The sequence below is a fragment of the Pseudorca crassidens genome, chromosome 4 (assembly GCF_039906515.1).
Source record: "Pseudorca crassidens isolate mPseCra1 chromosome 4, mPseCra1.hap1, whole genome shotgun sequence".
Taxonomy (NCBI): Eukaryota; Metazoa; Chordata; class Mammalia; order Artiodactyla; family Delphinidae; genus Pseudorca; species Pseudorca crassidens.
The window spans coordinates 146,102,501-146,128,115 of record NC_090299.1 but is presented as its reverse complement, the minus strand read 5'-3'; positions in this window follow the sequence as shown (position 1 = coordinate 146,128,115).

Genomic DNA, 25,615 nt, shown 5'->3' with positions numbered 1-25,615 from the left:
ATGTAGAAGCTTTTTAGTTTGAGGTAGTCCAACTTGTCTATTTTTGTTTTTTGTTGTCTGTCCTTTTGGTGTCATACCCATGAAACCATTGCTGAGACCAATGTCATGAAGATTTTTGCCTGTGTTTCTTCGAGTAGTTTCATGGTTTCAGGTCTTACTTTCAAGTCTTTAACCCACTGGAATTGATTTTTGTGTATGGTGTAAGATAGGGGTCCAATTTAGTTCCTTTACGTATGGATATCCAGTTTTCACAGCTCCATTTGTTAAAGAGACTATATAGTTTCTATGCTGTAGATAATACAACACTTCTCTAGAACCTTCAGAATTTTCTGCTACTGGAACTTACTATAAACTCCTCATGTATCCTTTTCCTTTCCTAGTTATCTCAAGGACCAAAGCTACTTGAATCACAGCCTGAAACTACTGAGGGATCCTTCCTTCTCTGGGCTCCAGTCAAAGCTAGCAGCCTTCTTTGTCATTCAGTAAGTCAGTCAGATTATTCTTTCTTAATGTAGAATATGCTGCTTCCAGAATCTGAAAATGTGAACCAGACGTTATGTGCCTCTCTTTGTGCTGGAAGATCGGAGATGCAAAAATTTCTCCTTTATATTGAGGGGATGGCACAGCACGCCACAGACTACTAGGGCCCTGAGAACTTCACTGGCGAGGCGTGACGTTGAATCTTTTGTAGAGTGCATTTTCCACCACTGGAACACAGTTGTCTTACCTTAGTCTCCAATTTACATTTTACTCCAGTTAACATAATGTCATTGATCTAGTAGCCAATGTGATGTTCTGTGGAATGTTTGTATGTCTGAAGACACTTTGGACTATATTTTTAAAGAAACCAGGAAAATTTACATAGTCTTGGGGTAGGACCCTATATGTACACTGTTGTCCATCCTATTTGAATGTGAACTGTTTCTGACCCTCCCTATTGATAGGGATGGAAAATGCATTCACCAAATCAGTAGCCACTTAACATGTACTGGAGGCTGTGTTAATTTGCTCTAGTATAGATTCCATGTTTGACATAGAAACTGAAATTTGGACATCTGCTTGGTTGGGTTTCTAGATTTATTTAATTGTTGTAGGAGTCAGACCTACAAATCAAGTGGAATATGATGGGGACCAATATCTCTGCATATTTTGCATCTCAAGTGTGGCACTAATCTCTTTGATTCCTTTGGTAATATGTTATTATTTACTGTATTTACAATCTTGGCCAGAGGTGGAGGGGCAATTTTTGAGGCTTCCACTTAGCACTTTTCCTTTATTATTTCTCTTATACCACAGCTCAAGGAACTGATGTGAGTGTTCTACCAATTACCAGCTATGTCTAGTACAGTTATACATTTAGGGACTGGGAAGTAACTGTTGGGTGTGACCACAGCTATGAGCTGAACCTGCTCCAAGATAATATTTATTTCCTAGATAACATGTATTCATATTCTATTAGGGGAGTGATGGTAGCACTTTGGGCTCCCAAATATCAATGCCAATATAGACCCCATATACAAATATTCTCAAAAGGTTTGAAGGTATTTTCTTTTCCCCAGTGTATGGTTGACTAAGTAAATGGCTATGGGTCTCTTTAGGGAAGAATGGAGGAAGTTACTAGTGAGTATACATATCATAGTTTTGTGTGACGCTTCCTCACAGGAATCCAGATTTTTCCTCAGTCATGAATTCTGAATCAGAACTGGCTTATGTCTGAAAATTACGCATGGGATCAATTATAATTTTTCATTGATTTTTTTCACATTTATTATGAGTATTATCCAAAACACAGAAAAGTTGAAAGAGTTATACAGTGGACACTCTTAAGCTCATCACCTAGATTCTAAAATTGATATTTTTCTATAATTATTTATCAACTATCATCATATAGTCATTCCTCTATCAATATGTCAAATAATTTTTTGATGCTTTCATAGTAGTTTGCTTTATCAGTACCCTTAAACATTTCCAAATGTACATCCTCATCTAGAATTTAATATCTGTGTTAAGGTTGTTTTCCATGGTACAGTTCCAAGCAAATCCATACAGTAGGAAAATAACTGTCACATTATTTCTTTTCATCTTCTTTTTGTGAATGTCTACACAGTTTGCATTGCCTGACAAAAGGTTTTTAAATCTATATACCTAGAAAATAAGATGGACAACAGAGTGCCGAAAACAAATGCTGCTTTGGGTTCAGAACAAAACTTCTGCTCAAACTTCTTCTCTTCTAAAAACGTGTCTTTGTTTTCATTTGTGTTAGATCCTATTTTCTTTGATACTTAACAACGTTTTTTGGTCTATTTATTTTCTATTTGTCAAATTATGAAGAGTAGTGAGTATTAAAAAGAAACAGTTGTGTTTCAGGTCAAGCTATTTATTGACCATCCAGAGTTTGGCAATGATAAATATGACAAGGTAGGTCTTGATGAATTTGGGGTCTTTGTGATTTGAAGATATTGCTTTCAGTGTAGCTTGTTAAAGGAGACAGACAACTCCTTTCTCCTCTAAATAATACACACCAACAAAGTAATAACAATAATATGAACAGAAAGAAAGACATTTGTGGTGGCCTAAGGTTTTATCTCTTTTTCTCCATTACCTCTCATAATACTGACTCTTTCCTCTCCATACGCAATTTATTTGGGCCTTTGGATGATGTGGCATAGAGTGAGGATACGGGCCTTGTATTCATGTAGACAAAGATTTGCAAAATGGTTTTGCTATTTCCCAGCTGTGTACTTGAGGAAGTCTCACACTTTTCTCTAAAATTTTTGGCTTTTTTCCAGAAAATCGTGGGAAATAATGCCTAGTTTAGAGTGTACTTTTGAAAATATTACACAATCAGTAGCTTCTCTTGTCATTGATTATCTTATTCAACAGACATTGAGGAGTTATTATATTCAGACATTCTTATGTATCTCAAAAATACAAAGTTGGTAAGTCCCTAACCCAAGGCACATATTGTCTAAAAAAATTAATAAAATTTTAATAAAATTATATTGATCAGTAGTTAACATACATTGTGATGATGCTATCACATAAGAAGACATTGAATGGAAAAGAGATAAAGAAAGAGTGTGATAAGGAGTAACATCCAATCTAGCCCTGGGGTTGAGAAGATATGAAAGAAACTGGTGAAGTCTTTTAAGAGGAAGTAAGATTTGAGTTACTTCCTGAAGAATGACAGATAGTAGGTGTGGATACAAGAGAGGGATATTACAGAAAAAAACACCTGTGATATATAAATTCACAAACGTAAAAAAGAGTATGGCTTGTTTGGAAGTTTTATGTGATTGATACGGAAGTACACATAGGGACAGTAATAAAGAATGAGAGAAGTAGGCAGGACCCATATGATGAAGGACCTTGAAAGCTTGGTTAAGAAACTTCACCTTTAAACTAGAGGCCATGCGATACCACTAAGGAGTTAAAACAAGAAAATTACAAAAATTTCAGGAAATTCACTATATCTGGATATAGGCTTAAGAATGAAATTGGAGAAACTAGTTATGATATTATTACAGCAATACAAACATTCTAATTTAAGGAAGTAGTATAAAAGTTGTTAATTGGAGAGAAATTTACATTATATTAAAGAGATAGAATGGGTAGGACTTCGGATATGAGTAATGATGGATTAGAATAAAGAAAGATTTGAATTTCTGACTCGTGGGGTGAAGTGGATGGTGCTACCATTCCTTAGTATAGGGAACCTAGAAAGAGGGGTGGATTTCAGGAGGAAGATAATGATTTCTTCTTGATAAATATTGAGTTTGGAGTGTTAATGGGACACTCAAGTGGAAAAACTAGGAAATTACACGTGTACGTATATTCACTATATGTTGATGGGCACGTGCACACATGTATAGTTCTGGAGTTTCTGAGAGGGCACAGGGTAAGAGTTAAAGGCAGAATAGAGATTAGTTACAACCTTGCCATGTATGGGAATGCTAAGGGTAATTTTATTTGCCTAGAAGGAAAAAGAGTGAAAGTTAGAAGCCTGGAGAATACCAACATTTTAAGGTTGAATAGAGAAAGAGTAATGAAGAAAGAGGGACTGTTCAGGGAATTCGGAGACTCATGAGTATTCATTGTTTGTTCATTTGTTTATTCTATGAATGTATATTGAACGCTTTCCTAGTCTGGGTGGACTCCAATTCAGAGTCTGAGATGAAAATCTGCATTCAGTAATCTCGTTAGAAGTGAGCCTGGAGAGCAGGAGTGAGGAATTAGTGGAGTAAAATAAGAGTGTGTAATCAAGAGAGGGCAGACAGCAGAAGCAAGAAGAATGACAGTCCTGCGGCCTGTGGAACGAAAACCACATTCACAGGGACAAAATGAAAAGGCAGAGGACTATGTACCCAATGAAGGACACTAAATGAAGTGGAGATAGGCAACCTTCCAGAAAAATAATTCAGAATAATGATAGTGAAGATGATCCAGGACCTCGGAAAAAGAATGGAGACAAAGATCAAGAAGATACAAGAAATGTTTAAAAAAGACCTAGAAGAATTAAAGAACAAACACCAAGAAAAATTAAAGAACAAACAAATAGAGATGAACAATACAATAACTGAAATGAAAACTACACTAGAAGGAATCAATAGCAGAATAACTGAGGCAGAAGAACGGATAAGTGACCTGGAAAACAGAATGGTAGAATTCACTGCTGTGGAATAGAATAAAGAAAAAAGAATGAAAAGAAATGAAGACAGCCTAAGAGACCTCTGGGACAACATTAAATTCACGAACATTTGCATTATAGGGGTCCCAAAAGGAGAAGAGCTAGAGAAAGGACCTGAGAAAATAATTGAAGAGATTATAGTCGAAAAATTTCCTAACATCAGAAAGGAAATAGCCACCCAAGCACAGGAAGCACAGAGAGTTCCAGGCAGGAGAAACCCAAGGAGAAACACACTGAGACACATAGTAATCAAATTGACAAAAATTAAAGACAAAGAAAAATTATTAAAAGCAACAAGGCAAAAATGACAAATACCATACAAGGGAACTCCCATAAGCTTAACAGCTGATTTCTCAGCAGAAATGTTAAAAGCCATAAGGGAGTGTCAGTTTGTGACCCAAGATGTGATCTATCCTGAAGAACGTTCCATGTGCTCTTGAGAAGAAAGTGTAATCTGCTGTTTTTGGATGGAATGTCCTATAAATATCAATTAAATCTATCTGGTCGGGCTTCACTGGTGGCGCAGTGGTTGAGAGTCCACCTGCCGATGCAGGGGACACGGGTTTGTGTCCCAGTCCGGGAGGATCCAACGTGCCACGGAGCAGCTGGGCCCGTGAGCCATGGCTGCTGAGCCTGCGCATCTGGAGCCTGTGCTCCGCAACGGGAGAGGCCACAACAGTGAGAGGCCCGTGTACAGCAAAAAAAATAAATAAAAAAAATAAAAATCTTCCAACAAACAAATGTCCAGGACCAGATGGCTTCACAGGTGAATTCTATCAGACATTTAGAGAAGAGATGACACCCATCCTTCTCAAATTCTTCCAAAAAATTGCAGAGGAAGGAACACTCCCAAACTCGTTCTACAAGGCCACCATCACCCTGATACCAAAACCAGACAGAGATACTACAAAAAAAGAAAATTACAGACCAATATCACCAATGAATATAGGTGCAAAAATCCTCAAAAAGAACTAGCAAACAGAATCCAGCATCACATTAAAAGGATCATACACCATGATCAAGTGGGATTTATCCCAAGGATTCTTCAATATATGCAAATCAATCAATGTGATACACCATATTAACAAACTGAAGAATAAAAACCATATGATCATCTCAATAGGTGCAGAAAAGCTTTTGACAAAAGTCAACACCCATTTATGATAAAAAGAACTCTCCAGAAAGTGGATATAGAAGGAATCTATCTCAACATAATAAAGCCCATATACGACACACCCACAGCAAACATCGTTCTCAATGGTGAAGAAATGAAAGCATTTCCTCTAAGATCAGGAACAAGTGTATGATGTCCACTCTTGCCACTGTTATTCAACAAAGTTTTTGGAAGTCCTAGCCACGGAAATCAGAGAAGAAAAAAAAATAATAAAAGGAATCCAAATTGGAAAAGAAGAAGTAAAACTGTCACTGTTTGCAGATGACATGGTACTATACATAGAGAATCCTAAAGATGCCACCAGAAAACTACTTGAGCTAATCAGTGAATTTGGTAAAGTTGCAGGATACAAAATTAATGCACAGAAATCTCTGGCATTCCTATACACTAATGATGAAAAATCTGAAAGAGAAATTAAGGAAACACCCCCATTTACCATTGCAACAAAAAGAATAAAATACCTAGGAATTAACCTACCTAAGGAGACAGAAGACCTGTATGCAGAAAACTATAAGACACTGATGAACGAAATTAAAGGTGATACCAACAGATGGAGAGATACACCATGTTCTTGGACTGGAAGAATCAATATTGTGAAAATGACTATACTACCCAAAGCAATCTACAGATTCAATGCAATCCCTATCAAATTACCAATGGCATTTTTTACAGAACTAGAACAAAAATCTTAAAATTTGTATGGAGACACAAAAGACCCTGTATAGCCAAAGCAATCTATTTTTTTAAAATAAATTTATTTATTTATTTATTTATTTTTGGCTGCATTGGATCTTTGTTGCTGCACGTGGGCTTTCTCTTGTTGTGGTGAGTGGGGGCTCGTCTTCATTGCGGTGTGCGGGCTTCTCATTACAGTGGCTTCTCTTGTTGCGGAGCACAGGCTCTAGGCATGTAGGCTTCAGTAGTTGTGGCACACGGGCTCTAGAGCACAGGCTCAGTAGTTGTGGTGCACGGGCTTCATTGCTCCGTGGCATGAAGGATCTTCCTGGACCAGGGTTCAAACCTGTGTCCCCTGCATTGGCATGCAGATTCTTAAACACTGCACCACCAGGGAAGTCCCTAGCCAAAGCAATCTTGAGGGAAAGAAAATGGAACTGGAAGAATCAGACTCCCTGACTTTAGACTATACTACAAAGCTACAGTAATCAAGACAACATGGTACTGGCACAAAAACAGAAATATGGATCAATAGTACAGGATAGAAAGCCCAGAGATAAACCCACGCACCTATGGTCAACTAATCTATGACAAAGGAGGCAAGGATATACAATGGAGAAAAGACAGTCTGTTCAGTAAGTGGTGTTGGGAAAACTGGACAGCTACATGTAAAGGAATGAAATTAGAACACTCCCTAACACGGTACACAAAAATAAACTCAAAATGGATTAAAGACCTAAATGTAAGGCCAGACACTATAAAACTCTTAGAGGAAAACATAGGAAGAACACTCTTTGACCTAAATCACAGCAAGATCTTTTTTGACCCACCTGTTAGAGTTAATGGAAATAAAAACAAAAATAAGCAAATGGGACGTATTGAAACTTCAAAGCTTTTGCGCAGCAAAGGAAACTACAAACAAGACGAAAAGACAACCCTCAGAATGGGAGAAAATATTTGGTATCGGATCAACGGACAAAGGATTAATCTCCTAAATATATAAACAGCTCATGCAGCTCAATATTAAAAAAAACAACCCAATCAAAAAATGGGCAGAAGACCTAAGTAGACACCTCTCCAGAAAAGACATACAGATGGCCAAGAGACACATGAAAAGCTGCTCAACATCACTAACTATTAGAGAAATGCAAATCAAAACTACAATGAGATAACTCCTCACACCAGTTAGAATGGGCATCACCAGAAAATCTCCAAACAACAAATGCTGGAGAGGGTGTGGAGAAAAGGGAACCCTCTTGCACTGTTGGTGGGAATGTAAATTGATACAGCCACTATGGAGAACAGTATGGAGATTCCTTAAAAAACTAAAAATAGAACTACCATATGACCCAGCAATCCCACTACTGGGCATATACCCAGAGAAATCCATAACTCAAAAGAGACATGCACCCCAATGTTCATTGCAGCACTGTTACAATAGCCATGTCATGGATGCAACCTAAATGCCCATCAACAGAAGAATGGATAAGGAAGATGTGGTACATATATACAATAGAATATTACTCAGCCATAAAAAGGAACGAAATTGGGTCATTTGTAGAGATGTGGCTGGACCTAGAGATTGTTATACAAAGTGAAGTAAGTCAGAAAGAGAAAAACAAATATTGTATATTAATGCATATATGTGGAACCTAGAAAAATGGTACAGATGAACTGGTTTACAAGGCAGAAATAGAGACACAGATGTAGAGAGCAAACGTGTGGACACCAAGGGGGGAAAGCAGGGGGTATTGTTGGTGGTGGTGGGATGAATTGGGAGATTGGGATTGACATATATACACTAATATGTATCAAATAGATAACTAATAAGAACCTGCTGTATGAAAAAATAAATTAATAAAATTTTTTTTGAAGTGCGTTATCGGGCTTCCCTGGTGGCCCACTGGTTGAGAGCCCGCCTGCCTATGCAGGGGACACGGGTTCGTGCCCCGGTCTGGGAGGATCCCACGTGCCGCGGAGCGGCTGGGCCCGTGAGCCATGGCCGCTGAGCCTGCGCGTCCGGAGCCTGTGCTCCGCAACGGGAGAGGCCACAACAGTGAGAGGCCCGCGTACCGAAAAAAAAAAAAAGTGCGTTATCAAGATGGCCATCATTGCCTGTAAGCAATGCTTAATCCTCTGAGACCGTCTGAGGAACCCTATGAATGTTTCTCAAGACTGTGCACTACAGGGATGAAAAGGAGAAACATTTATCTATGAAATTCTGCCTTCCATTTGCCAATGGTAACCCCACAGGTTTTCAACAGCTCATACTTCTGGCTTGTACATGTTTGAGTAGGTTGACCTGGGAAACCCATACTGTAGCATTAGAAACGCCCTTGGGCAGGAATTGAGAAATAGGTAGTCATGGCCAAGATGACTACTGACAAGTTAAACCTGCACAAATTTGGTTTCTTGAATGGAATAAGAGGTAGAGCTGAGAGGAAAGTGGTACAGAAAAGGGTTTAATCCACTCCCTGCAGAACTCAAATCCTCCCTCTTGGGAGGAGGGTTTGTCCGATTCATCAAAGTTTCCTTCAAGATGGGGGCCAGCTGCACCTTGGTGCAAAGAAGCCCTGGGTCGGGAAGGTATGTGGCACTGGCCAGTGTGGGATACTGACAGATTACAGATGGGGAAAGCTGATGGAATCCTATGCCTGGGATGAAGGAGAGGCTGAAAGGACATGAAGTGGTACAAAGAGTTTTCTAATATAAACATCTTCTATGTTCAGTTGCATGGTGAGAAAGATAAGATTGTCCCTACCCTCATGTAATGTACATTCTAGTGGGTGAGAGAGACAGAAAATATAAAATAATTGCAAGTGCTGAGATTAGAGGAGTAGAGGAATAGAGATCTTGGAATAGAGAATTATTTTCCTTACTCTCTATCTCCTTCACTTTTGTGTTTTCCACACAAACACTTTTGGCAACTAGGCAAGCTTTGTCATTTCCTTTGAATAAGCATTTCTATTATGAGTCCAGCAGAGGGCTCTGGAAAAGATTTGCTTGAAACTTGAAGCTGTAAAGCCATTAAATAGTGTGAATAGCTCTGAACCTTCTAGCTTTCCTCCAACATACTCTCCTCCTATTAACAGTAAAAAAAAGAAAAACAAAGTAAGTAAAATGACAAAAGGAAGAGTGTCCATTTTCATGACCACTGACGTTTTCCATTCGTTCATATTCCCAATGGGGCAGTGGGTTAGGATTTATTAAAACAAAATATAGATTATATTTAATATAATATATATTTAAATTTAAAACATTCTTTATAGATATATAAAAATTTTATATATTTATATGCAACATACATATATATAAATTATACATATACAACAAAATTCTCCACTGCCCTTCTCCTTTTAAGTAGGATTAAACTCAGCATGTTACACACTTAGCTATGTTCATCCCACCTTGTGTCTTTAGGATTATGGACTTATAAATCATTAAAGTCAATACTTTAGCTTAAATTGTTACGTCACAGTTTTGTTTTCAGTCATCTGAAGGACAGCAGTGGCAGACAGAATGTGGTTTTGTCTCACTTGGTGACTCTCCCTTGCGAGCACATTTAATTATAACCCTCCTCATTTTGATTATAGTACTTTGCTAATTTGAAATTCTACCTTAATTAATGTAGCTTGTGGTATCTGTAGAAAATCAGGAACCTGTGGTTACGATTTTAATTATAGCATATATGTTACAGATCTCAGCCAAACATCTCTGAGGACATTCTCCTTTGTGTAAAGTGTCAAAAAATTGGTCTCCCTCTTTTGACTTCATACTGCCTTCTTGAAATATAATGAGTACCTTTTGGTGACAGCATCCCGTTCCCAGTCTGCATAGTGAGAATCATGAACTGTACTGAGAGGTATTTTGCTAAACTCAGGCATTGAAGCAAATGTGCCATTTATAAAATGTCATGACATGTGGCATTTTTGAAACACTGGAAGACCTTAGTTTCTAACAAGCTAACAACTGCATAAAGGCTTTTTGAAAAGAGAAAATGCTGAGAAAAAAAGTGAAAAAAATAAAGTGTATCATTCATAAATATATGCAGTTATTCTAAGATTTTCACAAGTTTAAAATTCTTAGGGATATTACCACTGCCTTTGAATTATTAACCAAAAAATAATGACAGTTATTGCAGAGAGGATAAGGGTAAGGAAATCTAAGATTCTTCAAATTCGAGTTTTTATGGTATTATGATTTGATAAAAAATATAATTTACAGTACTTATTAGAAAAATCATTTGAATTATTTATTTCCAAATTTCATTTCCTACTTATTTCTAAAGGATACTTAATATATTTCAGTTCTAATCACAAAAGTGTAGCATATCCAAGGTCCTTATAAGAGAAGTCTGGACTTCAAGGATTACGTATGTTTGAGTTAAAGAATATTGAGAGCTAGTATTTTCATGGTCAAACTAGGAGATACATACTGTAATAGATCCTGTATGAGTCCATCACTACAAATGTTAACCAATGAGAGAGTCTCTGTCATAACATTCTTCATGTTATACCCATGTTTCATTTGATGGCTGAGAATAACTGCTGCTAGCCAAGAGTTTCACAGTGGCACGTTTAGCATTTCAGGCCCTGGAGCCCGCCTGTTTCTGTCCAAATCCCAGCTCTGCCACTTACTAGCTGTGCGACCTTTGGCAATTCATTCAAACTATTAGTGTCTCAGGTGTTATAAATAGGTACAATAATGATACCTACCTCAAAGGTTTGTAGTGAATATTGAACAAAACAAAACATAGTAGCACTTAGAACAGTGTAAATTCTCGGGTATCATCTATTACTGTGTTTACTGTTATTACCCATAGGCATTACTTGCAACAACTAGGTCTTTATCCGAAATACTTTTGTATCCCATGGTGTCAGTCTTAGTGTACACTTTTGCACAACAGAGAAGGAAAAGGAGAGGGTGAGAGGAAAAGGGAGGCTGAGAAGGAAAAGGGAGGCTGAGAACTGTGAAAATTAACATTTTCATATCAGATATGATAAAATGATATTGCTGCATACAGCAGTCACCCACTGAGTATGTTTTACTATGTCTCTATGTTAATTCTCTCAATTATTGACTGATGCCTCAACTCAGTATTCATGTCATTATTTGAGTACTGTGATTTATTTATTTATTTATTTATGGCTGCACTGGGTCTTTGTTGCTGCGCACGGCCTTCCCTAGTTGCGGCAAGCAGGGGCTACTCTTCGTTGCAGTGCGCGGGCTTCTTCTCATTGTGGTGGCTTCTCTTGTTGCGGTGGCTTCTCTTGTTGCGGAGCACGGGCTCTAGGCGCGAGGCTTCAGTAGTTGTGGCATGTGGGCTCAGTAGTTGTGGTGCACGGGCTTAGTTGTTCCACAGCATGTGGGATCTTCCTAGACCAGGGCCTAAACCCGTGTCCTCTGCGTTGGCAGGTGGATTCCTAACCACTGCGCCAGCAGGGAAGCCCCTGAGTACTGTGATTTTGCAGGCTTACCAGTGAGGCAGAAGACTGAGAACTCCAGTGATCTGCTCACCATCTGTTTTCCCCTTGCCTGGACAAGCACACCGCTGGCTCTTCATAAGCACCTAGCAATGAATGGGGCTCTATATTCAGGGATGTATTCTTGAGTAAGTCCCCACTCTCTCCCCTCAAATCTCCCTCTTCCTCAGCCTGCTTGGAAGCACAAAGACAGAATCATTATTATTCTCACGTATTGTTCACCTCCCCCCTCACCCCACCTTAACAAGTAGGAGTTTAAGGCCTCAGGACAGAAGACAAATTATTACTTAGAGGGGGAGCTGGCATTGGCCAGAAAACAGAATAATCAAAACTATAAATCACAAATGCATATGCTTCGCCTGTTATGACTAAAACCAAATTATTCACTTAGCGGGAGCTGCAGGTTTTCATGGATAAATCATGAATTGTCATTTTGGATATGTTGATTTAAGGGATCTTGGGTACTTAATGTTCTCCTAACCCTCTTCTGCACTTGAATGTACTTACACTCTGCTCTCCGGCGCCCTGAAGTTCCCACACTGCTGAAAACTGCCACAGCCCTCTCTGCTCCCTGATATTCTGGTCCTTGTGTCTAGTGTGGTTCTAGACCATCCCTCAACATGCTGTTCAGATTGTACCTCCTCTTTGAAACCTCTTGTCATTGCCCCTGGCAAATGGAGTTCCCCTTACTCTGTGCTCTCTCTACATTGATTAAGATACCACAACAATATTTATTTCAGTATACTGTAGTTTTCTATTCATGTTTGCCTTCCCCAGGAAACTGTGTTTTGATAGTAGCGGTTGTGTTTGGTCATCTCTGTAGCCCCAGTGCTAGCTCAGTGCCTGGCAACACAGCATAGATGCTCAATAAATGTTTGAGGAATGAATCTGTGAATGTAGAGAATTTTGTTTATCATTTATTCATATTGATTAAGGGATTGGCAATTTCTCAGTCAATTTCAGAATTTGAAGTTATCTTTATATTTTCATATCTTCTTTATCCCTTATATCAAATAAATAAATATATATTTATTTTTATTATTTATAACTTAGTATATTTATTATGTATTTATATTTATTATATTAAATAAACAAATATTTATATTTAAGACATTTCTCCAGTGCCAGAGCTTTTGTTCAGATACCAACAGTCATGTGTTTGCAATATCAAAATAATCATTGAACTGGTATCCTTAACTCTAGTCTTTCCCCATCCAATCAATCACATGTTTCTGACCATTTAATTTTTCTAAAATACCTAATATTCTATTGACAAAAGTCTCTAATTTCACATCTATTTTTAAAATATGTGACAGTTGGTAAGTAAAGTAGATATGTGATAAGTAAATTAAAAATCTATTCTAAGTCACCCTCCCACCCCGTCCTTTACTTCATAGGAAATAGTTTATCAGTTTATTAGGTGTCTTTCCAGAGAATCTCTCCATATACATCTGTATGCAGGTGTGTGTAGGAAGTCCTCATATTTTTTCTTTATTTTTTTAAAATTAATTTTTATTGGAGTATAGTTGCTTTACAATGTTGTGTTAGTTTCTACTGTACAGCAAAATGAATCAGACATACATATACATATATCCCCTCCCTTTTGGACTTCCTTCCCATTCAGGTCACCACAGAGCATTAAGTAGAGTTACCTGTACTATACAGTATGTTCTCATTAGTTATCTATTTTATACATAGTATCAATAGTGTATATGTGTCAATCCCAATCTCCCAAGTCCTCCCACCCCCGCTTTCCCCTTGATATCCATACATTTGTTCTCTAAGTCTGTGTCTCTATTTCTGCTTTGCAAATAGGATCATCTATACCATTTTTCTAGATTCCACATATATGCCTTAATATACAATATTTTTCTCTTTCTGACTTACTTCACTCTGTATGACAGTCTCTAGGTCCATCCACGTCTCTACAAATGACCCAATTTCATTCCTTTTTGTGGCTGAGTAATAGTCCATTGTATATATGTACCACATCTTCTTTATCCATTCCTCTGTTGATGGACATTTAGGTTGCTTCCATGTCCTGACTATTGATATTTTTTCTTTAAAAGTGGTAGCCTACACATGTCATTCTACCTCTTGCTTTTTTAATTTACTGATATGTCCAGGAGATTATTCCTTGTCATTATTTCTAGATCTGAATCATTCTTTTTTTATGCAGAATCTTTTATATTTTTGCCCCCTTTTCAGTTTTTTATTGTGTTTAAATATGTGTAACATAAAATCGATCATTTTAACCAATTCTGAGTGTACAACTCAATGGCATTCAGTACATTCACAGTGTTGTAAAACTGTCACCACTGTCTGTTTTCAGAAATTTTTCATTATCTCAAACAGAAACCCTTTATCCATTAAACAGTAACTCCTCATTTCCTCTTTCCCTCAGTCCCTGGTAACCTGTACTCTACTTAATGCCTTTATGAATTTGCCTATATTATGTACCTCATAGAAGTGGAATCATGCAACATTTGTCCTTCTTTCTTTGGTTTATTTCATTTAGCATGTTTTCAGGGTTCATCTACGTTATAGCATGTATCAGGATTGCATTCCTTTTTATGACTAAATAATATTCCATTTTATGTATATACCACATTTTTTTAATCCATTCATCTGTTGATGAACACTTGGGTTGTTTCTACCTTTCGGCTATTGTAAATAATGCTGCTATGAATATTGGCATGCAGATATCTGTTTGAATTCTTGCTTTCAATTATTTTGGATATTTACCTATAAGTGAAACTGCTGAATTGTATGCTAATTCTATGTTTAACTTTTTGAGGGACTGCCAAACTATTTTCGACATTTTACATTCCCATCAGCAATGCATGAAGCTTCCAGTTTCTCCACATCCTTACCAACACTTCTCCTCTCCTCTCCTTTCCCCTCCTGTTCTCCTCCCCTCCCTTCTCCTCCTGTCCTGTCCCCTCCCCTTCCCTTCCTTTCCCTTCCCTGTCTCTCACTCCTCCCTCCCTCCCTCCCTCCCTCCCTTCCTTCTCTCCCTCCCTCCCTCCCTTTCCTCCCTCCCTCCCTCTCTCCCTCCCTTTCCTCCCTCCCTCCCTCTCTCCCTCCCTTTCCTCCCTCCCTCCCTCTCTCCCTCCCTTTCCTCCCTCCCTCCCTCTCTCCCTCCATTTCCTCCCTCCCTCCCTCTCTCCCTCCCTTTCCTCCCTCCCTCCCTCCCTTCCCTCCCTCCCTTTCCTCCCTCCCTCCCTCCCTCCCTTCCTTCCTTCCTTCCCTCCCTCCTTCCCTCCCTCCCTCCCTCCCTTCCCTCCCTCCCTCCCTCCCTCCCTCTCTCCCTCTCTCCCTCCCTCCCTCCCTTCCTTCCTTTCCTCCCTCCCTTCCTCCCTTTTTTCAGTAGCCACGCAAATAGGTGTGAAGTGGTATTCCATTGCAGTTTTGGTTTGCAGTGTCATTTCCTTAGTGACACTGAACATCTTTCCATGTGCTTATTGGCTATTTGCATATATTTCAGAATTATGAAATATTATATATATATGTCTATATTACAAGCTGTGTGAACCTCCATTCCCAGAAGAAACTTGTTACCTGAAATTTATGTTTATTATTTTTCTTTTCTTTCTAATTTTACCTCATGTATCTCCTAAAACAATATAATGCTTTATATTGTATTTTTATGAATTTTTTCATACTGCATGTATTTTTTTCTGATATTGCTTTATTCATGCAACATTAAGTTCTGAGATTCATACATGTGGATTGCTCTAATGATGAGTTATTCATTTCACTGTGCTATAGTATCTCATTGCATAAGTACACCATAATCTAGTTATCTATATTCTTTTGCCAGTTGACATTTGGGTTCTTTCTAATTTTCTTGTTATTAAAAATTATGCAAACAGTTTGTATACACGTCTTCTGGTACATATGTATAAAAGTATATATAGGAGGGGAATTGTTGGGTCATGAGGCATGTTTATTTTCAAATTTAGTAGACAATGCCAAATTACTTTCAAAGTACTTGTACAAGGTTATGCTTCCACTACTACCCCACATGACTTGTACTATACAGATTATAAAATACCCATTATAAAGATACAGATTATAATAAATACTGATTATAAGAAACCCCACATTTTATATTTTATATATATATATATATATATATATATATATATATATATATATATATATATGAAAATTTTAAACCTTCCTTTTTGTGGTGGTGGTTGCTGTTGTTTTCGTATTTGCTTGGTTTCTGTAAATATTCCAAAAATAAATTTGGCGACACTGTGGGATTCCATAGCTATTGTGTGCAGGGTTCTAGATATGTCCGTATATACAAAGAATTAGGGATGCTGAAATGTACCAGTATGAAATGGATTAGTTGATTTTTCCATTTTTGAAGCTAGGTTGTTAGGTTCATAATGATTTTAAGTTGTTATTTTTGCCTTGTGGACTGAAACTTTTATTATAATGGCTCTCAATCTCTGGCATTGCTTTCAGTTTTTAAGTCTATTTTCTTTTATATTATATCTTTGTCAGTTTTAAAATAGCAATGTAATGATTAATTTTATGTGTCAACTTGACTGGGCTAAGGGATGCCCAGATAGCTGGTAAAACATTATTTCTGGCTGTTTCTGTGAGGGTGTTTTTGGGAGAGATTAGCATTTGATTCAGTAGACTGAGTAAAGACGTCCACCCTCACCAATGTGGACAGATATTTCCCACTCTGTTGGGAGCCCAAATGGAACAAAAAGGAAAGGAAGGACAAATTCTTGTTCTCTCTTCTTGAGCTGGAATGTCCATGTTCTGCTCCTTGGACCTCCTGGTTCTGGGGCCTTTGACCTTGGACTGAGATTTACACCATAGGCTCTTCTGATTCTCAGGCCTTTGGACTCAGACTGAATTATACCACAGTTTTTCTTGGTCCTCAAGTTTCCAGTTGGCAGATTGTGGGATTTCTTGGCTTGTATAACTAACTGCATGAGTCAATTCCTTTAATAAATCTCTTATCTATATCTATATCATCTATATATCTTCTTAGTTCTGTTTCTCCGGAGGATGCCAACTAACACAGTTTTATATCTATATCTATATGCACACACATACACACACATATATAAGCTCTTTTTGGTTGTAGTTTTAATTTCAAACTCCCCGTGTTCTTATGATGTAGATGTTTGTCATAAATAACACATTTATGGATTTAATTATTGATTAATTTTTATCCAGTCTTTTAACTGGAGAGTCACTGCACTTACATTTATTATGATTACTGGTATATGGATTTCTTTATTTTCTGGTTGCTTTATTGCCATTGAATAATCAGTTTTAGTCTAAATGCTATTCCCCTGTAGCTAATGTAACTTTTTCTCCAATTGGCTTTAAGATCTTATCTTTATTTTTGATTTCACACACTGTCTAGATGTGGATTTCTTTTTTATTTATCCTACTTGGATTTTATGCTTTCTCAATATGCTGATTTTTGTTTTGTAACAATTTTGGAAAATTTTCAACATTATCTCTTCCAATATTACTACTTTTTCATTGTTTCCAATATCTTCTAATATTCCAATTAGAGGTTCATTGGACTGTCCATCTATCACAATTCTCCATGTCTTGTAATCTCTCATTATTTTCCATCTCTTGGTTTCTCTGTGACTTTATTTTCTACTATTCTTAGTCCTGTGCCTGTCTACAAATGATGTCAAAGCTCCTAGGTTAAGATGGAGTGTAGATTTGATATCTAATTTTCTTCCTTCCAATAGTTTCAATTTTCATTTTTGTTTCTTCTCCCATAGTAAACACTCTTATTTTGTATTTAGTATCCAAACATAGCAATATTGGATGTCTTTGTGGTTTTAAGTTTGTTGTTTTTTATTTTCTGTTCTTCTTACATGCTTGGTGGCTTATTTTCTTATGTGTTGTGTGATTTTCTTTTTTTAAATCGTGACCTCTTATTTGTTGCAACTCTATTGGTGTGGATTCTTTAAAACTGTCATAGAGAGAGAGCAGTGGTTTCTCTTTCTACCAGCCTAAGGGCTCTACCAACGAGGGTCTTCCTATATCAAGCTGTGTCCTCACCTGTTAAAAATTGATGGGATTATTGAAACATCATTTTAAATTAAACTCAGATTATTATTGTTTTGTCCTCACGATAAAAATCCTCTTTTAGCTAAATAATTGCAGTTTTTTTTTTGGCAGAATAGATATGGTTTAAATGTCATATAACAAGTATTAGGTGAGGTATGGAAGCTTCTCTAAAAATTTAAAGAATGCTTTCATAAATGCTGCATAAATACTGTTTTCAACCACTTTTTACCTTTAGAAAAAAAAAGTCATTTTTCCCCTCATGAAAGTTTTATATAAAACAAAAGAATTTCTAGACATTTTGAAGGCTATTCCTCAATTACTCGCTCTGTGTATCTGTTGATCCAGTAGTTTATGATAGTCAAACTAAAAGTTAAGTTTTGATATCTTTCCAATACAGGCAGCCAGCCAGTCTTTCAGTCTATAGCCTGAAAATAGTCTATAGACTGAAAAATAGACTGATTTTGTTGATTTGAAGAAAACTGCAATCCAGTGTGGGGTAAAATGACTCCAGGTTATTAAGGAGAAAGACTTCAAGGGAAACTCTAGGTGACTCCTCTGCTGGTACAAAGGGAAAAAAAGAGGGAACATGTGATAGCATCTTATAAAGAAAATGGATTATAATGTATCTAGTTTCTCTTATATTATGGCTGTGAGGAGTTAGGGTGGATAACCTAGCAAACCATTAACTAGCTGACCCATATCAGAGATGGCAGATTAGTCTATGAATTTCCAAACTCAGGAAAGTGGTAGCCGCAATTAAACCTCAGGAGAAAACCAGAAAACAGAAGCACTGAATGAAAAAGTGATCAGTGGCTGCCAGTAAGAGAAGTGACCCAAGAAGAGACCCAGCTTCTTCGGCCACCATGCAGTGAGAGGCATCCACACACTGGGGTATCTGCAGCTGTGTTAATTGGAGCCCTTTTGCACTCAGCTTTATTGTTTATCCTATCTGTTTCTTATTTCTGGGGGCTGACCTCTGCAGGCTCCATTTCACAAGCTCCTGAGTGGCCTGCCTTCCAACGGGATTTGGCTAATGGGTGGTACTGATGGGCGATTGGAGGGCAGGCAGGGAGGAAGCCACCAGGCTGTTTTTCTTTTTCATCTCTCTCTGCCTTGAAGCGCTTTTCTGGCAGTGGCTGCCTCTTCTCATCATCTCCAGCTCCCTCTGGACAGGCCTGCCATCTAGTCAGTTACTGTCATTTGACTCTAACCTTTGAGATCTGATAACACCCCCTCTTCCCTTCTTTCGTCAATCTAGGAAAGGTAGAGGCTTCCTGATGTTAATTCCTAATTTCCTCACAAGTCTGGATTCCAATTGTTAACCTATTAAAATTATGCTGAACTTTTTCTCTGGGAGTAATACCAGTATGTTCTACAACATTGTTTTCTTGTATCAAAGCGTTTGAATTCTCTGCCTCTCCACATTTTACTCTGTTCTTAGAAAAAGATATAGAAATTGGTTTGATTGTTTTACAGGATAGGGTATTTGGAACAGGGAAATAGGTCATAGAGTCCTAAAGGAGAATACTGTCCAAGGGTACCCAAAGAAGAGAGTAGAAGTAGCCAGGGAGTAACTAGATCCAGCAAGAATCAGAAGTTGGTATTTAGGATGACTATGGAAGCAGGAGCCAGATGCTATGAAAACAATTTAAAGTATTGAGTTGGGAATCAGATGTGGGAGAATATCATGAATGATTGCGTAGAAGGGATTTTTTTTTAAATTTTAATACAATTTTTAAAGGCTACACTCCATTTATAGTTATTAAAAAATATTGGCTATATTCCCTGTTATACAATATATCCTTGTAGCTTGTTTTATATAGTAGTTTGTACCTCTTAATCCCTCACCCCTATATTACCCCTCCCCCACCACTGGTAGCCACTAGTTTGTTCTCTGTATCTGTGAATCTGCTTCTTTTTTTAATATTCACTAGTTTGTTGTATGTTTTAGATTTCATGTATAAATAATATCATGTAGTATTTGTCTTTCTCTAGCTGACTTATTTCACTTAGCATCATGCCCTTCAAGTCTACCTGTGTTGCTACAAATGGCAAAATTTCATTCTTTTTTATGGCTGAGTAGTATTTCATTGTATATATGTACCATTTCTTCTTTATCCATTCATCTGTTGATGGACACTTAGGTTGCTTCCATATCTTGGCAATTGTAAATAATGCTGCTATGAACATTGGGGAGCATGTATCTTTTAGAATTAGTGTTTTTATTTTTTGGGGGGATATATACCCAGGAGTGGAATTGCTGGGTCATATGGTAGTTCTATTCTCTAATACTATATACAAAAATAAACTCAAAATAGATTAACGACCTAAATGTAAGATCAGATACTATAAAACTCCTAGAGTAAAACATAGGCAGAAGACTTTTTGACATAAACTGCAGCAAAAATTTTTTTGGATTCATCTCCTAAAGTAAAGGAAATAAAAATAAAAATAAACAAATGGGACCTAATTAAACTTAAAGGCTTTTGCACAACACGTGAAACCATCAACAAAGTGAAAAGAAAATCTACTGAATGGGAGAAAATATTTGCAAGTGATATGACCAATAAGGGATTGATATCCAACATATATAAACAGCTCATACAACTCAACATCAAGAAAACAAACAACACAATTTAAAAATGGGCAGAAAAACTGAATAGATATTTTTCCAAAGAGGAAATGCAGATGGCCAAGTGGCACATGAAAAGATGCTCAACATCACTAAGCATCAGGGAAACGCAAATCAAAACCAAAATGAAATATCACCTCACACCTGTCAGAATGGCTGTCATCAAAAAGAACACAAATAACAAATGTTGGAGAGGATGTGGGAAAAAGGGAACCCTCGTGCACTGTTGGTAGGAATGTAAATGGAGGCTTCTCAGAAAAAAAATTTTTTTAAGATTTTTAAAAATCATGGCCTATCTATAAACTTTGACAAACTGGGACTTGATACATTGGTGAGAGCTCAACTTAAACACCTGTCCACTATTCTGTTGAGACCCTAGCCTGGTTCCCACAGGCTACTGCATATGATGAATTTTAAGGCGGGTCTTGGGTGTAGGATAAAATTATCATTGATAAGAATAAGACACATGGGCACATCTGAATACAAGATTGATTAGAGATTGTAGCCCCTATTTGAGAAGCTGCATCCTGGCAACAGCTCTGTATTATGGAAAGGAGAACGCAAATTTTTGGGGTCCGGCAAATATCTTTACCACATACTGTTATGTGAACTAAAATAATTATAACACTTCTAAAGTCATGAGCCACGCAGTCCAGTCTCAGAATGATTTTGAGATCAAAGGAGCACTTCCCAACACCCAAAGTAAATACAGAGTAGCGCTCTATCCCTTCCCCTCACTAAGGTTTTGTTCCAAATTAGACAGACCACAGGGAGCTACAGTGCCATGACTCAGACAGCATTCCTTCTTTTACTTTTCTCTTCCCTTTTAAATCAGAGTACCTCCAGCTTCCAGCATGGCAAGAAGCTAAGCAAAGACTCTACAGAACAAAAGTTAGAAATACTATAAAATATGTATATAGTATATCAAATAGAATGGAACTTACTCCAATTCTGTTTGGAATTGGACTTTTAGATATTGACACTGACAGACTCCAAACCTGACCAGACCATGCGATTTAAGACTTGGAGTGCTGACTGCCTTTTTAGGAAACAAATTAGGTCAGTACCCGAGTTTTCTTCTCTACTGGTCATAGCAAGAGTTCTAATGTATAAGTCTGAGGAAGCAGCTCTTACGTGCAGGATGAATCTTTATATGACAGAGATAACAGTCTAGTCTCAGTGGTGGGGACCAGAGTATAGATCAGAAAGTTACAACAAAAGTACTGGTCATGGGCATACAAAGAAAGCTTAGTGGGTTTAACAGAAAGCTTAAGGTTTAGTGGAAATGAGGCACACCACTAACCCTGGGTAGTTTAAACTGGGCCAAAGACAGCAAAAGTTAATCAAGATCCCAACAGCCGGCAGAGCTAAACCTTCTGATGAAGGCATGGCCTGTCCCAGCTGGCATTGGCTGAAGAACACACAGGGCAGTGCCTGGAGACTGAAGGTCTCTGAAAGGCGTCAGTTAGCGCTCCAGGGATTGCCTAGCATAATGCCAAATAATTTTGACATAATTGAGATCTTTACCTTTCATGAATTTATATAAATACACCCAGGTTAGAGTAATGCAAATAAACAAAATAAAAAGTGTCCAATTCTAACAATTTCTTGGGTGCAAGATAAGCTGCTTGGTTGAATTGTTGAACTTCAGCAATTCTTAAAACTGCTGAATGTGTAGAAACAAAGCCTGAGAGAGCTGTGCTAATTTTTCTTTAAGATAAAGACCCTCTGTTTTGTTCATAATTGTGACCTTTGACATTATAGAGGAAAGGTTAGTTTCTTCCCCTTCCCAAATGATAAGGCTGATTAATCATATCTTAGCATTATGGAAAAAGTCCTTTATAAGTGTAAGCTCATTTTTTAAACTGTCATCTGAGTGTATGTAATTGTTAATTGCAAATTTATCTTTATATCATTTCTAAATGGTTACTGCAGCTAAGTCCCATTCTATTTGGTATACTATATATGTCTTATAGCATTTCTTATTTTGTTCTTCATAGCCTTTGCTTAGCTTCTTGCCAACTATAGAACTAAAATTAATCTTTCTTCCATCATTTTATACTTCTGCTCATGTTTCCTTTTGCTATTTGGTGATATACTATATATAGAAGTACCACCAAACAACACACATACGTTTTCACCCAATTAACATCTTTCTGAGACATTAGAAATGCTAAAAATAAGTGTGAGTAAGACGAGTTTTTATAAGTCTTCAAGTTATTCCAGTGCTCAGGGACTCAGAGGATGGAAAATTTTTTTGTTTAATTTATTCATTTATCCACCCACCCTGTCCCCCAAAAGATTTAAGTGACCACTTAGCTTTATAAATGACCTAGTGCTTTATGCCTTATTGGAAGGTTTACCTCCATCTAGCACACATTTAACATTTTTAGGGACACTGACATTTTCTGATGGAATTAGTGATCCCTTACTTATTGTGGAGTTAACACTCTATGTGCCTCAGACTCAGTACTGATATTTACATGAGGTGCTAGATGTGTGTTAAAAAGACAGACAGAGCTCATGTTACAAAGGAGGAGGGACACCAATTCAAGCCACATGGGTTTTGTTTTCTCCATTTATAATGATAAAATGAATTATCATACCGTAACATTATGTATGGCCTTACATACATAAATTTTGTTTTTTTTCATAAATTTTTAAAATGTCCTAAATCTTATCATTAGTTCAGATAATGAGTACACAAAACCACTTAAACACTCATGCATAGAGGAATTAATTATGTTGTTCTAGAGTAAAATGTTACCCAGCTTGGTAGTGGTTTGTGTTTATGTGGCAAGGCAGTGGCAGAATTGAAAACCTCTGGTGAGTGTATTTCTAGGAATTCTTCGTCATTTATAAATAGCTCTAAAGAACTTTGATTGAAAAATCTAAGTATTATTGTCATTGCTGTTTACTACAGTGTCTTTTAAAATCTGCTTTTTTAAGTTAACTGTCTGTGGTGGACATATTTCCATTTTGAGAGAAGGGATCTAAATGATGGTTTCTTAAAAATAAACTTTATTTTAGAATTATTTTAGATTTACAAATTGCAAAGGTAGTACAGATTTACCATATACCCCATACCCAGTTTCCTCTATTATTTACATCTTACATTAAAGTTCATCCTTTATTTAGACTTCTTTAGTTTTTACCTAATGCCTTTTTGCCTATTCCAGAATCCTACAGGATCCCACGGTACCTTTCTTCATCATGTCTCTTCAGGTTCCTCTTGGCTGTGACAGTTTTAGTGACTTCCTTTGTTCTTTTTTGGGGGTTTTTTGCGGTACGCGGGCCTCTCACTGTTGTGGCCTCTCCCGTTGCGGAGCACAGGCTCCGGACGCGCAGGCCCAGCGGCCACGGCTCACGGGCCCAGCCGCTCCGCGGCACGTGGGATCTTCCCGGACCGGGGCACGAACCCGCGTCCCCTGCATCGGCAGGCGGACTCTCAACCACTGCGCCACCAGGGAAGCCCCTTCCTTTGTTTTTGATGACCTTGACAGTTGTCAGAAGTACTGGACTGGTATTGGATAGAATGTTCCTCGATTGGAATTTATCTGTTTTTCTTACTATTAGACTGGCATTAGGGCTTTTTGAGAGGAAGGAAACAAAGGTCAAGTGCAATTGTCATCACACCTTATCAAGGGTACCTCATATCCACATAACTGGTTACAGCTGGTGTTAACCTTGGTTTCCTGACTGAGGTCGTGTTTGTTAGGTTTCTCCACTGTGAAGTTACTCTTCTCCCCTCTTTCCATATTGTAATCTTTGGAAGTCACCATGGGTAGCACACGCATAAGGAGTGGAGAATTATCCTCTCCCTTCTAGAGAGTGAAGTATCTGGTAAAGTATCTATATAAATTATTTGCAGTAATTCTGCATGGCTGATTTGTCTGTTCTCCCCCCATTTGCGTATTTACTCAGTCATGTATCTAAACCAATGTGAATTCGTGGATATTTATTTTTCCTTTGTGTTACAATCCAATACAATCTTATTGGATTGGCCAAAAGGTTCCTTCGGGTTTTTCCATAGCATCTTACAGAAAAACTTGAAGGAACCTTTTGGCCAACCCAATACTCATTTGTTGCTCAAAGGCTCATCTTGTCTATTTCCTTCCCCAGTCCTAAAATTAGTCATTTCTCCAAGGAATGCTGGTTTTCTTTATAGAGGAATGGGGTGAGAACCCAAGATCTGAGCACTGGGTATTCTCATTGCTTCTAGGGTGTCATTTCTTTCAGGTCCTCTCAGCTGACAGAACAAAATATGTGTGTGTATATATACATATCTTTAAATATTGCTGTATGTAACCATATGTATCTATAATAGGCTAAACAGGAACTCATACTGATGTCTAGAACTCGAATTCATTACTACACGAAACAGTCTAGCCTTCTGCCGTTGCATGCCTGTAACCTCCCACTCCAACACTGAGAAAACTGGTTCCCACCATTGCCATTCATTTACTTAATTGTTCAATTCCATTATACATGTGTAAACAATTAATAAACAGAAATCTCAATTAATAGAGACAGGAGACCAGAAGGGGGAGCTCTCAGGCCCTGGATCGTAGCAGAGCCCAACAGGAGGAAGGAAGACTCCCCATCTTCCCTGGCAAGCACTCAGCCAATGAAAAGCCACGGACTCTTTGTTTACTATAGCCCTCCCAGCTTCCTTCTCCTCTCTGTAGTAGTGTTCTCCTTCCCTTGCTGTGGGGAGACTTACACATGGCTCGTCATGGTTGCAGACCTCAAAATGCAATTCTCTGCTGATCCTGAATAAACCCATCTCTTCTGGAGAAATATCTGGCAGTCTGTTTATTTCAGGTCAACACATGTATTGTGGTTTCAGAATTATTAACATGTACCCCATAGGAAAAACTTCCTCAACTCAAGAA